The sequence below is a fragment of the Bos indicus x Bos taurus genome, chromosome 20, assembly GCF_003369695.1.
Source record: "Bos indicus x Bos taurus breed Angus x Brahman F1 hybrid chromosome 20, Bos_hybrid_MaternalHap_v2.0, whole genome shotgun sequence".
Lineage (NCBI taxonomy): Eukaryota > Metazoa > Chordata > Mammalia > Artiodactyla > Bovidae > Bos > Bos indicus x Bos taurus.
This window is the reverse complement of record NC_040095.1, coordinates 19,891,659-19,907,350: the sequence shown is the minus strand read 5'-3', so window position 1 is coordinate 19,907,350 and position 15,692 is coordinate 19,891,659. Positions and strand designations below refer to the sequence as shown.

Genomic DNA, 15,692 nt, shown 5'->3' with positions numbered 1-15,692 from the left:
TGGGAGACAAGATTATACAAAATAAATTCTACAAAAATGAAAAAAAGACAACACGCAAAACTGAATAGAATCCATCCAGAAAAGAGGCCAGTTGGCACAATCAGATGATTACATATAAATATTTGAGATCTATCACTGCATGAAAATGAAAGGAATTTTTATAGCTAAAGAAGTAAAATTCGACTTTTAAAAAAAGTTTAAAAACATAGCAAAAGATCAAAAAAAAGCAAAGGAGGTCAGCAGTGACAGCCATGTATTTTTCTCAACTATGGACTTGGCACATCAATAGGATTTATGAACACTATCACTAGGAATTTGGTTGTCCTGAAGGGAAAAAAATCTTATTTTAATTTAGAAGTAGAAATTCAGTGCAACCACTATAGTACTTGTGTCTTCTCAATGCACTGCATTTCTTCCCAGTGAAATGAAAAAAAGTTAAAGTGTTAGTTGCTCAGTTGTGTCCAACTCTTTGGGACCTCATTGACTGTAGCCTGCCAGGCTTCTCTCTCTGTGGAATTCTCCAGGCAAGAATACTTCCCTTCTCCAGGGGATCTTCCCAACCCAGGGATCGAACCTATGTCTCCCGCATTGTAGGCAGATTCTTTACAATCTGAGCCACCAGGGAAGCCCCCAGTGGTGCCTGGCAATACTAGGTGCTTCATGAATATTTGCAGAAACAACAGAATTGTTTCTGTACCTACTTCATCACCTTCAGGATGATGATGATATCTTAAGTACAGTGTAAACAAGGCCATTTGTAATGGCACAGCCTTTCAATCTAGCAAAGATTTCTCTAACTGGCTATAGATGGTCATGCCAGAATCCTCAGATATATTATTTCCTAATAGGAACTGTACTTGTTTTGATTCCTGGCATGTAAAATTTTAGTACTTCATTGTATCAGCATAGTGTAAATATGTAAATAAACCTTAATCTCCAGCCTTAAATATGTAAATAAACCTTGATCTCCAGCCTGAAAGTGAAAGCGTTAGACACCAGTCGTGTCCGACCCTTTGTGACTCCATAGACTCTATTGCCCACCAGGCTCCTCTATCTATGGAATTTTCCAAGAAAGAATGTTGGAGTAGGTAGCCATTCCCTTCTCCAGGGGATCTTCCTGACCTAGGGATTGAACCTAGGTCTGCTGCATTGCAGGCAGACTCTTTACTGTGTGAGTCACCAGGGAATCTCCAGCCTGTCCTGTACAAAATCAGTACCACTGGCAGATAATCTAATTTAAAATGTGTTTGCTTGTACAGAACAGGTATCTTATAAAATAAGTTCTATAATTTTTTATACATTAAGCTATAAAAAGAATAGATAACAGATGTTTAAACTTATGTTGGAAGAAAAAAAATCCAAACATATTCATATACTTTGCTGATCTTTAAATTTTAATTTTTGACCAGATTAGAAAAAAGGGGGGGGGGGCAAGAAATGCAGATACTTCTTGAAATCAAAATCAGAGTTTTTGAAAGCATTCATTCAGTTGTGTTTTTTTTCCCCCTCTAACTTTAAAACTTAAAAAAAAATCTTAAAATGTGATTTTACCCTTCTTTTTCTTTGCCTATAAAGTTTAGACCTAGAAATAAAATTTGACATGAGGAAAAAATCCAAACCACATGTATGCTTATTCTGTTCTTGGCTTCCCTGTACACAGCTGTCCTTTAAACTTGCAATGTAATTATGAGTTTGAACACTATGTTTGCCACTAATCCCACTAACGCACTTGGCCCTTCAGGCCACATGGAAATAATCTCTCTGGATGCCCTGGGTGCTTCAGCCATTGGCCTTGTCCCTAAGCTCCATCTGTGCCTCCTGATGAGCTGGACTATGATGACCCTTCCTGGGGAAACAGAAGAATCTCTCCCAAAGGCCTCTCCTTCCCATGCCTCTCCCTGCTAGCCCCTCATTGTTTCTAAAGCCTTTCCATTGTCATGGTTCAGTGAAATTCACAGGGTGACCCTGGGCAATGGGGAGGGGTGAGGAGGCTTATCTTCATTTACAAAAAGAAACCAAGACTCAGAAAGGAGGGCAATGGTTTATCCAGAGTCTCATTGATTTAAGTGACTGAATTATGACTCAAACCAAAATCTTCTGGTCTTCCGAAAAAAGACTTTAAAGGAGGATTGAACCACTGGATTAGTTTTAACTTCATAAAGGCTGAAACAAAAACACATTCTTTAATGTGCCCTATTAGAACTTACTTTGAGATATCATCTAGCTGCCTTGAGCATAATGTTCAAAATCTTTGCATAGAACATGACATTTTGCTGACATGAAGGGATGTGTTTACGATATCTCCAAATATAAAAGTATGACAAAACTTGAAAGGAATTAAAATATGGGTCCTCCACTTTGTTAACTTTGCTAATCACCCTGACCACACTGTAATGCCTTAAATGTCTGGTAAATGTTTAATAATACTTGGGAAAGACGTAGCAAACCACCTTGAGGTTAAAGTTAAACACTATACAGACTAGTTTTATGAGACAAAGAGGTTCCAAATTCATACTGAAAGAGCAGATGACAAAAAAGAAACATTCTCCAGCAAAAAGGTAACAACTGACCTTGGGCTCCAGTACTGGATTGGGAATTTGCGAACCTCGATTTTGAGTTCTAACTCTGCTACTGACTAGACTGGCAAACCTCTAGACTTTTCTGGGATTTTACCAATAAAATAAAGAGATTCAAGGAGACAGAGAAGGGACTCAGCCCTACATGTACATGTATCCATTTTTTCCCAAACTCCCCTCCCGTCCAGGCTGCTCTTAATCAGCTATAGTCCAATACAAAATAAAAAGTTTAATAAATAAAATTAAGAGACTGACTACCAATCATTCTCAATTACTGCTCTGCATATCACTTTCGAAAGACTTCTAAAACTACAGATTCTCAGGCCTCCTTCTGGATACTCTGAGTCAGTAATCTAGGATTGGACCCAGGAATATTTCTTTTTAAAACAGTGTTCAGGTAATTTGATGTCTTGGCAATTTAGGAAGACTAGATCTGTCTCCAAGATCTCTTTCAGCTTTAACATTCCTGATTTCAACTGCATGGCACTGAACTCAGCTCATAAATCTGGACTCTACCCTCCAGGGAAACAGAGCCTCTAGAGCCAGTGCGATTTTCAACACAGCTGTCATAGCTGCTTCCTACCCACTGGTCTGCCGTGTTCCTCCGTCTTCTACATTGTTGTGGGCATTTTGTGTGTAGTTGAATGGATGCTAGAAAGAAGGAGAAAAAGGAAGAGGGGAAGAGGAAGAAAGAAGCAGGGAAAGATGGCACCCGGAGATAACTTGATGTGGTGAGATTTTTGTTACTTCCTTGAATACCTACGCTTGCCTACAGCACTAGATTAAAATCCTTTATCACGGCATTTGAATTAAAGTCTGGTCCCAACTCGCTCCCCAACTTCATCTCTGGCCCCTCCAAAGTTACTTTTGCCCCTGCTGTTCTAAATACACAGAGTATATTTTACAGACAATAAAGTTTTATGGGAGCCCTACCTATTGCTACCCATGAAATCTATTTTGTTCTTTAAAGCTCCACATGGATGAACCAATGTCTAATATGCCTCCAATTCTTGCTCCTGCAATTCCAAATGTTACTCAGGTCCTCACTAAAGCAATATTTTGGAGTACTGCAACAGGCTTCAGATGCCCCTCTCCCACTATTTGAGGTTGGGAGGCTACATACACACCCCTTCCTGTAATTATTATAATAAGAATAAGATTTACAAAGTGTTTTGTTATATACCAAATATTTATATATATATAATTTCATTTGCTCTTGATGACATTTCTATGAGATACATATTATTGTTCACTCCTATTTTATAGATGATGAAACTGTAACTCAGAGAAATTTAATAAATTGATGATTTAATGATGGAGCAGAAATTCAAATCTAGATCCTGTGAACTTCAATCTTGTATTTTTCCTATACTGCATGCTGAGGCATTAGAAATAGCAGGTGCTCACTAAATGAATATTAAATGTTGAGTGCATGAATGACTGTAGAGAGCAGGCATCATGGCTCAGTGGGAACATGATGGTATTCCATGACAGAGAAGCCTGTTTCCATCTTGAATTTATCACTTGTTAGCCGGACAATGTTGAACAGCTTAACCTGCCTGAGCATCTCCTTTCTCATCTACCGCATGAAGAAATAATACTGTACATGTGTGAGCACATGTGTGTGAACTCCGTTGCATAAAATTCGTATATGTACCTTCTCCAGTGTGTGCACAGAGCAAGTACTCATTGTATGCTGGCTTTTTACTGTGTATGAGAGGCAGTCATTCTGTCTGTTGTGTCTGAGTTCTGTGCATATGTCTACCTGGGGTGGGTATGTTTATTCCCGAGAATTTAACCTCTCATCTTCAGAGAAAAATATATACCTATGTATATATAATGGAATATTGCTCAGCCATACAAAAAATGAAATAATGCCATTTGCAACAACACAGATAGACCTAGCGGAGATCATAATGAATGAAGTAGGCCAGACAGGGAAAGACAAATATCATAGGATATCACTTACATGTGGAATCTAAAAACGTACACAAATGAACTTATATACAAAACTGAAACAGACCCACAGACATAGAAAACAAGCTTATGGCTACCAAAGTGGAAGCACAGAGGGGAGGGATACATCAGGAGTTCACATATACACACCACTACATATAATGCAGATAACTGACAAGGGCCTACTGCATAGCATAGGAAACGCTGCTCAATGTTTTTTAATAAACCGTAAGGGAAAAATATGATTCAGAAAAAAAGAATCTAAATCACTTTGCTAAATACTTGAAACTAACACAACATTGTAAATCACCTATACTTCAATAAAAAAAAAATCATTAAAAGAAATAACACATGGTCTAGGCTGTCTGGGTTCAAAACCTAATTTTCTCTCTTCTTAGCCATGTGAGCTTGGCCAAGTTACTCAACTTCTCCATGCCTCAGTTTCCCTCCATGAAATGGAGAAAATAAGTATCTAGCATAGTAGCTGGTATGTGCTCAACTGGCCTTTGTGCTTCTCAACCAAATGTACTAATAACTCTTTCAAAACAGGAACAAAAGGCACACTGTAACCCTGCTATTTCTATATGGATTAGTGGATAATGGTAATCAGATGAACATCTGGACAGCAGGTGAGAACTCTCATTTTGTCTTGTTTTTTTTATAGAAAAAAGAAATGGGAGTGTGCATTTTGTATTTAAACACAATGAGATATCTGTTCTCATGGATTTATGAATGGAATAGGAAACAAAGTCCTTTGACCTTCGCAGAACAGCTCCAGTTACTGCCTTTGACATTCTCACCTGACGATCCTGAATCTGCCTCTTCCTTTCCCCATCCCACCACCAAACAGAAAGAACAGGAAGGAGATAAAGGGTGCTGTCCTTTAGAAAGAGTTTTCCAGAATCAGAATTATTCCTTTTGAATGCTATGTCACAGGCTTTACTTCACCTGGAAAATCTCATACCTGTTTCACCATAGTTAAAAATTATAATGACAAAAATATATACTACTGGTAATGTCAAAGCACATAAAGCAACATGTTATCATCTCTTTTATTCTCCAGTCTTGTATATAGTAGGAAGGAAGAGCAAAGGTATTTTTGACTATAGTATGGTAAGTAATGTGAGATCCATGTCCTCGGGAATCACTAGAAACCTGAGCTATTTATTGCAGAGAGAGAACTTTGGCACTGTGGAGATTAAATTGCCTCTGGAAGGTCAGGTATTCCTGTTACCAAAATAAACACCACCTGAGCAATGGCAAAGGCTTCCCAGGTGGTAGTGTGGTAAAGAACCTGTCTGCCAATGCAAGAGACACAAAAGAGGTGGGTTTGATCCCTGGGTTGGAAAGATCCCCTGGAGAAGGAAACGGCAACCCACTCCAGTATTCCTGCCTTGAAAATTCCATGGACAGAGGAGCCTGGCAGGCTACAGTCCATGGGGTCTCAGAGTTGGACAGACTGAGTGCACACGCACACACACACACACACGAGCAATGGCAAACATGAATGAGAGTGTAACTATAGAAGAAAGCTTTTCTCCATATTCTTGCTGGAGTTCTGTTTGGTAAAGTAAAATAGGCAATTTTATAATTTCCCAATTTTGGGAGCCCAGAATTAAATCTACCATGTGTGTGCTTAGTCACTCAGTCATATATGACTCTTTGCAACCCCATGGACTATAGCCCGCCAGGCTCCTCTGTCCAGGGGGATTCTCCAGGCTAGAATACTGGAGTGGGTTGCTATGCCCTCCTCTAGGGGATCTTCCCAACCCAGGGATTGAACCCTGGTCTCCCGCATTGCAGGCATCTGGCCAACAGGGAAGCCCAAGAATACTGGAGTGGGTAGCCTATCTCTTCTCCAGGGGAACTTCCTGACGCAGGAATTGAACCAGGATTTCCTGCACTGCAGGTGGATTCTTTACCATTTGAGCTACCGGGGAAGCCCTAAATCTACCATGCTAAGATGCTAAGTCACGTCAGTCATGTCTGACTCTGTGTGACCCCATAGACGGCAGCCCACCAGGCTCCCCCGTCCCTGGGATTCTCCAGGCAAGAATACCACAGTGGGTTGCCATTTCCTTCTTCAATGCATGAAAGTGAAAAGTGAAAGTGAAGTCGCTCAGTCGTGTCCAACTCTTAGCGACCCCATGGACTGTAGCCTACCAGGCTCCTCCGTCCATGGGATTTCCCAGGCAAGAGTACTGGAGTGGGGTGCCATTGCCTTCTCCCAAATCTACCATATGGGGTCTAAATATCAGTGCTCTAACCATTATGCATTGTTATACTGATACTTTCTCCTGGATGCTTCAAACTTTGGCTGATGTCCCTGGAAACAGTGTGGTCTTCAGCATCTTTCAAGCTTTAACACTGATTACTCTGATGACACTTCTCTACACTGGAGACCGGAGGATCTGTCAAGCTCTTCTCCACCCTGCTCTCTGCCACTTCATCCCTGACAGAATTAGAGCTTATATTCTAGCAGCTCCCAAAGGCGAGCCCTTCCAGAGAGTCCACACAGTGGGAGATTTACTGTCCATGGGGATCCTACTGCCCTGTTCGATGGGCCTTCTTAGAAGGACAACACAATAATAACAATTGACAAAAATAATAGAGGATAGACTATTCTCAGCATTTTAGATCCATTTAAAATGGATCTTAAATTTTGATTTTTAGTACTATGCTAGGTAGGTTCCCAGATAGCTCAGTGGGTAAAGAATTTGCCTGTGATGCAGGAGACACAGGTTTGATCCCTGGGTCAGGAAGATCCTCTGGAAAAGGGCAACTCACTCCAGTATTCTTGCCTGGAGAATCCCGTGGACAGAGGAGCCTGGTGGACTACAGTCCATAGGGTCACAAAGAGTCAGACACCACTGAGTGACTGAGCACAGCACAACATGCTAGGTTAAGAAATGGTGCTCAGAGATAAGTAACCTGCCTGAAATCCAAGTTTATATCCTTCATGGCTTCTCTAGGATCCAGTGGTCCCTTATTAAATACTGATGCAAATGATCAAAACTAGGTTCCCCAATGCTATTTAGCTCCCCTCAAATATCATATCTTAGTAGAAACAGCATGGACTTTGGAATCAGATCTGGTTGTGAAGAGGCTCAGTTCCCTGCCAGCTTTGGGACCTTAAGCAAAGCTCCTTAGACTCTCTCAGCCTGAGCTTCCACACTTGGTTTTTTTTTTTTTTTTTTCCACACTTGTTGAAAAGGGATTATAAACCACTCACATGTAGAAAACCAAAATGAGTTAATGAATATTAAAGCACCCAGGACAGTGTTTTGAACGTGATATGCGTTCAATAAATATTAATTCCCTTTTTGTTCTTTTCTACTTAAATACACTGAAATTTCCCATATTTTAATAAGATGGTTATAATTTGGCTCATTGCATTAATCTTGAGGCCAGTGAAACATTAATGAAATTAGTATTTGCAGCGCTTCCAGTGATTGAAACTAATGGCCAACATACAACCTCCTCTGTTCAGGGGGTCCGATTATATTCTTAAGGGAGGTGTTGGTATATTTACAGATTATATCATAACACAATCTTGCTATTGCTCAGATTCTAAGACTTTCCTTTTATGTGGCTGTGCCTTTGTTAGAGCAGAGAAAGGACATGACTTTGATCCTGGTTCCAAAAAAAGCAAATTTCACTACAATAAACCAACTGAAAATTCTTTACTCTTGAATAGCACATCCCACTCCATGCCAGTTTTGGCAAGATATGATAAAGCTAAATGGCGGGTGGTGCTGGTTGTGAATTTATGATTTCTTTGCCCCTGAGCCCACCAGCTTCTGAGTTTCCTGCAGTTTTCCAAGTTCTCTGGATATTTCATGAGTGACATAGATTTTATTTTAAAAGCTGATATCAACCTGCGTTGTGCTCCTGGGAGAGATGTGGTCAGATGGCAGGGGGAAGGAGTGACGCAGGTCTGGAAGCACTGGACTCTTAGCTCAAGACCTGCAGACCTTCCTGGTGAACAAACCAAATGGTTCAGTTGATAACTCAAGTACAGATTCCCCACAGGTATAGAACAGATTGTTTCTACTCAGGTCATTCTAATAAATGTCCATATATGTAGCAACTAGATAGCAGAGCATTTCAAATTTTAGATCTCAGAGACAGCAACAAGGACCTACTGTGTAGCACAGGGACTATACTCAGTATTTTGCAATTGTCAAGGCTATGGTTTTTCCAATGGTCATGTATGGATGTGAGAGTTGGACTGTGAAGAAGGCTGAGCGCCGAAGAATTGATGTTTTTGAATTGCAGTGTTGGAGAAGACTCTTGAGAGTCCCTTGGACTGCAAGGAGATCCAACCAGTCCATTCTGAAGGAGATCAGCCCTGGGAGTTCTTTGGAGGGAATGATGCTAAAGCTGAAACTCCAGTACTTTGGCCACCTCATGCGAAGAGCTGACTCATTGGAAAAGACTCTGATGCTGGGAGGGATTGGGAGCAAGAGGAGAAGGGGACGACAGAGGATGAGATGGCTGGATGGCATCACTGACTTGATGGACATGAGTCTGCGCGAACTCCGGGAGTTGGTGATGGACAGGGAGGCCTGGCATGCTGCGACTCATGGGGTCGCAAAGAGTCGGACACGACTGAGCGACTGATCTGATCTGATGTGATAAGAGAAAAGTGGAGAAGGCAATGGCACCCCACTCCAGTACTCTTGCCTGGAAAATCCCATGGAAGGAGGAGCCTGGTAGGCTGCAGTTCATGGAGTCACTGAGGGTCGGACACGACTGAGCGACTTCACTTTCACTTTTCACTTTCATGCATTAGAGAAGGAAATGGCAACCCACTCCAGTGTTCTTGCCTGGAGACTCCCAGGGACGGGGGAGCCTGGTGGGCTGCTGTCTATGGGGTCACACAGAGTCGGACACAACTGAAGTGACTTAGCAGCAGCAGCAGCATAAGAGAAAAGAATCTGAAAAAGAATACCTATACCTGAATCACTGTGTTGAACATCTGAAACTAACATGACACTATAAACTACAGTTCAACTTAAAAGAAAAGAGATCCTTTTAAGAATAAAATGACCTGAAAGTCTCCAGAAACGTAAGCCTTTCAAAAAAAATTTTTTTTTCAAACACACCCACACACCTTTTTGGAAATAATTCCATAAAGTTCAGTATGGCCTAGTGGTTAAGCCTATGAGTTTTAGCCTGGATCCAGACAGCTTGGATTAAAACCCTTACTCTGCTGCTGCATACTTATAGACTTTCTGCAAGATATTAAACTTCATTTTCCTTATCTTCAAAAATGGAAATAAAAACAGTACCTATTCGGTAGGACCATGAGGAGGTTTAAATAAGATAAATCATGCGTAGTGGGATGATGAGTGATTTGTAAATTTTTCCTGCTATTATTTTAAGGGAGTTACAGATTCTGAAAGTCTCTTTGTAGATTCCAAGTTAAGAATTTCTGCTATGAAACGGGGGTAAAGTTAAAACCAGTTAAGGATAGCCCACCTACCATGAAAGCAACAAGAGGCTTTTCAAGTAAAAATATCAATAAAAGGGCGTTAAACAGCTAGGTCTGCTACCCTGCCTGGCCCTGCGCAGGCAGGACAATGAGTCTAGCCATGGCCCCTGTTCTTCCAAGGAGCACCAGCCTGTACCAGCCACAAGAACTTGGCAGCAATGGCTTCTTCTGCACTTGAGCAAAACAGCTTCTCGGCGGCCTGAACTTTACAAGGCTGTTGTTCTATTCCTGGTGTAATCTTTATAAGATCCCCGGTGTAAGAGAGGGCTGCTAAAAGGTTTTAATGAGAACACAAATAAGTACCTACTTTAAGGGCTGACATACAATAACCTCTCAATAACTGCTGTCTCTTTCCATGGGTTAGGAGACAGAGTAACTTGACTTGACAAACTCACAGCGCTGGGAGAAATTCCGCTGACACTCAGGGGAATGGCTAAGTTATGTAGTTTAACTAAATATGACTTGAAACAACAAGGCCTTTGAGTGGAATTTTCTTTGGGGATTATACAGAGGTTTTGCTACTGTGATGCTATTTTCTCTTAAGACTTTTGCTTGTGCTTTAAAGTACCCTATTTAATCCAAGTAGACTCTTCAGCCAAATTAGAACTATTTGACATTGGAATATCTAGCAGCCAGTAAGTTCAGATACATTTGTCTTTCGTAGGAAGTAGCCATGAATTGAATAGTCCCTGAAGGTTCTGTATCATATTGTCTTGTCCAGAAAGACGATCTCAGAAGCAACGGGATTAAAGTACTTTAATTTCTGTATCCTCAGCACCTAACACAGTTCTGACACCATGTATAGGAATAATGACTATTTATTGAATGTATATGCTATATACAGACTTCAACATCACTTACAGAAGTCTCTCTGTTTAACACAGGATTTATTGCCGGACCAGTGGAGGAGGAATTAACTATGCAAACAGATGCCATGGCTGATACTATGGGCAAATTATAGCTCAATAGTATTCGGGAGAACTGACTCTTCCTAATGGGGTCTCTTGAGCTATTGAGCAGCAGAATCACCATTGTATTTGCAGCAAGACTCATCGATACTTCTCCAACTGGTCTTACCAAACTCTCTGGGTAGGTCCTGTTGCATGTGACCTCAATTCAGTTTCAATCATAGTGGTGTGAGTAGATGGAGGCGAGAGAAAAAAAAAAGGAAATATCTAAGTAAACAGAATTCAGTCATGTCAAAAGGAACAACAGGGCAAATCACAATCAATAAATAATCCACTGACAATGCCATCCATTTAAAAGTATCCATTTCCATAAGCCCGTGCAGGAATAATGACATAGACAAGATGCCAATGACAGCAGTGCCAATGAATTAGTGTTTACTGGGGATTTGTTTATGGAGGATTGTCCTAAATCCTTTCGCATAGCTTATTTTACTTCTTCCTCACAACAATCCTGGATGGAGAAAACTAGTATTTCTCTCCCCTTTTTATAGATAAGAACACTAAGGCAGAGAGAAGTCAAGTCAGTTACAGATCAGAGCTACTGTCAAAGCACCAACATCAGACAAATCTTTTTTTTAATCATCATACCAATATTTCTCATTGTGTGGCCTTAGACAACTTGCCCCAGAATTAATTGGTTGCTTGTTAACTGAATAGTTCCAAGTCTTATCCACAGCTACTGAATCAGTCTTAAGGATGAAATTCCAAGATGCCACATTTAAAAACAATACACATACAGCATTTCTGATGCACACCATACCTTGAGAATCACTGTGTAGTGTGGATTTCACAGAATGCTATTGCTACATGAATCGGAATGAATAAAATGATTCTCATTTCACTGTCAAGGCCCTACTTGTAAGAGTGAAAACACATCACCATATTTAAAGAAACACTGACATATTCTCTACCACCAAAAGAGGAAACTCAAGCTGTTTCTCTACTGAACTGATAACATAAATTTGACTGCCTTTGAGGCTTGGAAGATAGATTTTAGTTCTACTCTGTCTTCTGTCTTGCACACAAGCCTTAATTTCCCATGTGTAAAACAAAAATGTCTGACTAGATCAAATATTACGAAAATTCATCTTTTATTAAATATCAATTACCAATTATTGTTTTTTAAAACAAACCCCATTTATTACTTTGGAAAGAGCAATTTTCTTTAAAGGGGGTTTAAAAAACCTTTTTTAATACCTTGCCATTAAAAAATGAAAGAAAAGTCAAGAAAGAAAAAAAGAAAAAAAATCTGGCAATAGTGTGTATTGAGAGATTTATAAACATTTAAGCTGTTTGGCCTTGTAATGGTATTTCCTAGAATTTTGCTTAAGTAATTAATCACAGATGCAGATTAAGATTTCGAAAACAAAGATGCTCAAAGAGCTATTATTTATTATTTATAACAGCAAAAGGCAGAAAGTTCAACTGAGTAACAGTTGAAAGAATAACTAAGTTATTTTATTTTATCTAAAATGGATTCAATGCCACCATTAGGATATCAGGTTTTCCTGGAACACTAGATGATATGGGAAAATGCTTATTTCAAAGGCAAAGTGAGAAATGTAAAAAAAAAAAAAAAGGATTATATATAGAGTCCTGACAGTCACTTGGTACTCAGCAACAGTAGGATTTATATAGCAATAAACATGTCTCAAATATTCAATCTTTTGGACCTAATATTTTTGTTCACTTGTGTATTTACATATATGCGTGCATTTGAAAATGTGTGCGTATCTGTGTGTGTGTTTTAGAAACTTATACAGGAAATAAATCAACCTGTTTGAATGATGCCTACCCCTGGATGCTACTGTTGCAGGTTATTTATATATTGTAATGCATATTTTCTGTGGTTCTGTTTTTCCACAAGGAACATGTGTTTATTTTGTGCTTAGAAAAATATGTTATTAGAAAATAATTCAGTGAGAAACTACTTTTGGAAGTATCTTTATGATGCAAAATGAAGCATGTCTGCATGTTCCTGGCTAACAAAGAGGCCCCTGAGGTCCCATCGGTGGTGAATTTGGCAGTAATTGTGCTGTTGGGGAGCTCTGAACTCAAATGTTGCCATTATGAGCTTGGGCACACAAGGACATATTGGAAGTGGCAGGCAGTGTCAGCTTCCGCCAAAAGAATGGTCACGCAAATGTGTGCTTTTGCCCAAAAAGGAAAGTAACGTGGCTGTAACTGGATATTGTAAATAAGCGGTCAAAGGATCCCTAAAGAAGCAATATCACATAAGCCTCCTTACAGCATATTTTTCCTTCTGGGATTTGTGTCAGGCTCACAGACATGAAGGCAGCCAGGAAATTGTTATCTGTTTATCTCTAATTTCTTTTTATAATTGCACATGCCAGCAATGGGAGAAAATACTTCTTTTAAAGAAAAGTAAAATTGGCAGTAAGCCTTCTGAGTTCTTAAAAGACCTTAACAAACCCAAACTTCTACTTATCATGGAGTTGTCATACTTATCCCCATCAGCACTTTATTTTCAACTGACTTTGAGCACATGCATAGGTATGTGTGTATTAGAACCCTGACTTGGCCTCAAATCTTGGCTCTGCCAATAGCTTTATGCGTGGGCAGATTTCTTAGGCTCTCTACATCTTGGTTTTGTTATCTGTAAATGTAGACAGCTTGATGCCACACAGAGTTCTGGGAGGTTAGTTGAGAAAATGAGAAACAGGGATGGAGCACAAAGCTAGGCAAATGGCAAAGATGAAATACAAGTGAATTTGAACCCAGTTCCCTCTCAGGAGACAGCAAAATGGTTTCAGGTCTCTCAAAAGCATTTCAAGGGACTTGCCTGGCGGTTCAGTGGTTGAGACTTCACCTTTCAAATTGGGGGGTGTGGATTCGATTCCTGTGCTGTGCTTGGTCACGTCTGACTCTTTGTGACCCCATATACTGCAACCCACCAGGCTCCTCTGTCCTTGGGGATTCTCCAGGCAAGAATAATGGAGTGGGTTGCCATGCCCTCCTCCAGGGGATCTTCCCAACCCAGGGATCAAACCCAGGTCTCCCGCATTGCACGCAGATTCTTTACCGACTGAGCCAAAAGGGATGCCCAAGACTACTGGAGTGGGTAGCCTATCCCTTCTCCAAGGGATCTTCCCAACCCAGAAGTGGAACCAGGGTCTCCTGCATTGCAGGTGGATTCTTTAACAGCTGAGCTAACAGGGAAGCCTCAAAGTGCTTCTTGGCAGTGGTGGGATCCTTGGTTGATCCCTGTTGTTTTCTGCTTGAACAACAACTAAACTTTGGTTGAAAATTCTTTATTGATGCCGATGATTTTTGTTCAGGTAATGATGGTCACTGGTGAAATGCAAAGCAATCCATCTCCTTCTACAGAGTCAGCTTTGTTTGAGCAACACAATAACATCTATTCAGAAAAGTACCCATCTCTTTTTTCTTTTTAAATATTGAGGCAAACTTCTCAGAGGTTTCTTTAAGAGACAATGGCAATAAACACGTTTCAGCCTCTGTTTTGTTTCACTGTAGGCTTGGTGTGTGGTTAGATTATGCAATGAAAGCGAGCTTGACATTACAGATATTATTTAAAACAAACAAAAACTACACAGAATAATGTTGATAATTCTGTATTCATTATTCATTATCCTAATAAAAACACATAAATGTCTGAAGAGAAACAGACTGTTATCCATTAGACCTTCCATCTCCTACTAAATAATAGTGGTTAATGGAACAGCCCTAGTCAAAACCAACTCTGATTTTAATAAATCTGATTTTAAAAGATATCACCAGATGGGCACTATATTAACCTTGTGTGATATTTTCAACCATGATGACTAAGAGTTCTATCATTTTTCTATGGGTGCTCTTATTGGGGGAAGAGAGACCATTTATGGGCACATTCTCCATGTTTGTTCCCTCTTGAAAGGAAGGCTAGATCTACATGCAAGTCAACATACTAATAAAAAGTAAAGATAATCAAATTAGTCAACAATCTGGAATAATGCTCATTTTTATAGTTCCAGATGCGGATCTTCACTCAGATAAAGCACAACTATTTTATTTCTTTGTCAGAACTCCCCAAATTAAATATTAATATCCATAAAATACATAAATACTCTTATCACTGTGTAAGTACATGTATATACATGTATGCATATGTTATGGGATGAGAATCCAATTAAGTTTTGTGAACATTATTTCAGTTACAAGTTATAATGCTTGTACTACATATTTTTGTGTGTAAAAACACCTACAGCCATATACATATATACCCATGCACCATTAAACATGACTTTTTACATTATTTTGTATACTTGACCTCATTTGATAATAACAGGAACCACAGTCTAATTGAAATAGACTGTGCCTCTGCCATGAAACTAAGTCAGTTAATTAATGACTTTAAGAGCAGTTGATTTACAGGACTATCTGTCCCATAGCCACACTAACTGAGCTAATTAATGACACGTGTCCTGTGACGTTTGTTAAATTAGTGAATGCTCTTCCATTAAAAGGCACACAGTAAACAATTCCTTTAAAGGGCGACATTGTGATAGATTAAATATTTCACTCAGATACATAATATAGATGAGCAGATCATCTCTCTTACTGTTATATAGAACACAGGTCATATGAGCACATAGCACTTGTTCAATAAAATACTTTTAATGAATAAAGACATGAATGTATAAATAAATACCTTACCTTCTTATGGTAAAATAT

The 15,692-nt window shown here is 39.6% G+C and overlaps 1 protein-coding gene and 1 long non-coding RNA gene across 7 annotated transcripts in view; one reads left to right on the top strand and one right to left on the bottom strand.

Moving 5' to 3' along the window:
- PDE4D (phosphodiesterase 4D) overlaps positions 1 to 15,692 on the bottom strand; it is a 1,572,172-nt gene that overhangs the window by 250,616 nt on the left and 1,305,864 nt on the right. The gene's annotated exons all lie outside the window — the stretch shown is intronic.
- On the top strand, positions 2,754 to 13,927 carry LOC113879139. Its single transcript, XR_003507213.1, has 3 exons — positions 2,754 to 3,307; positions 5,082 to 5,161; positions 10,914 to 13,927. It is a non-coding gene; the product is annotated as an uncharacterized LOC113879139 (long non-coding RNA).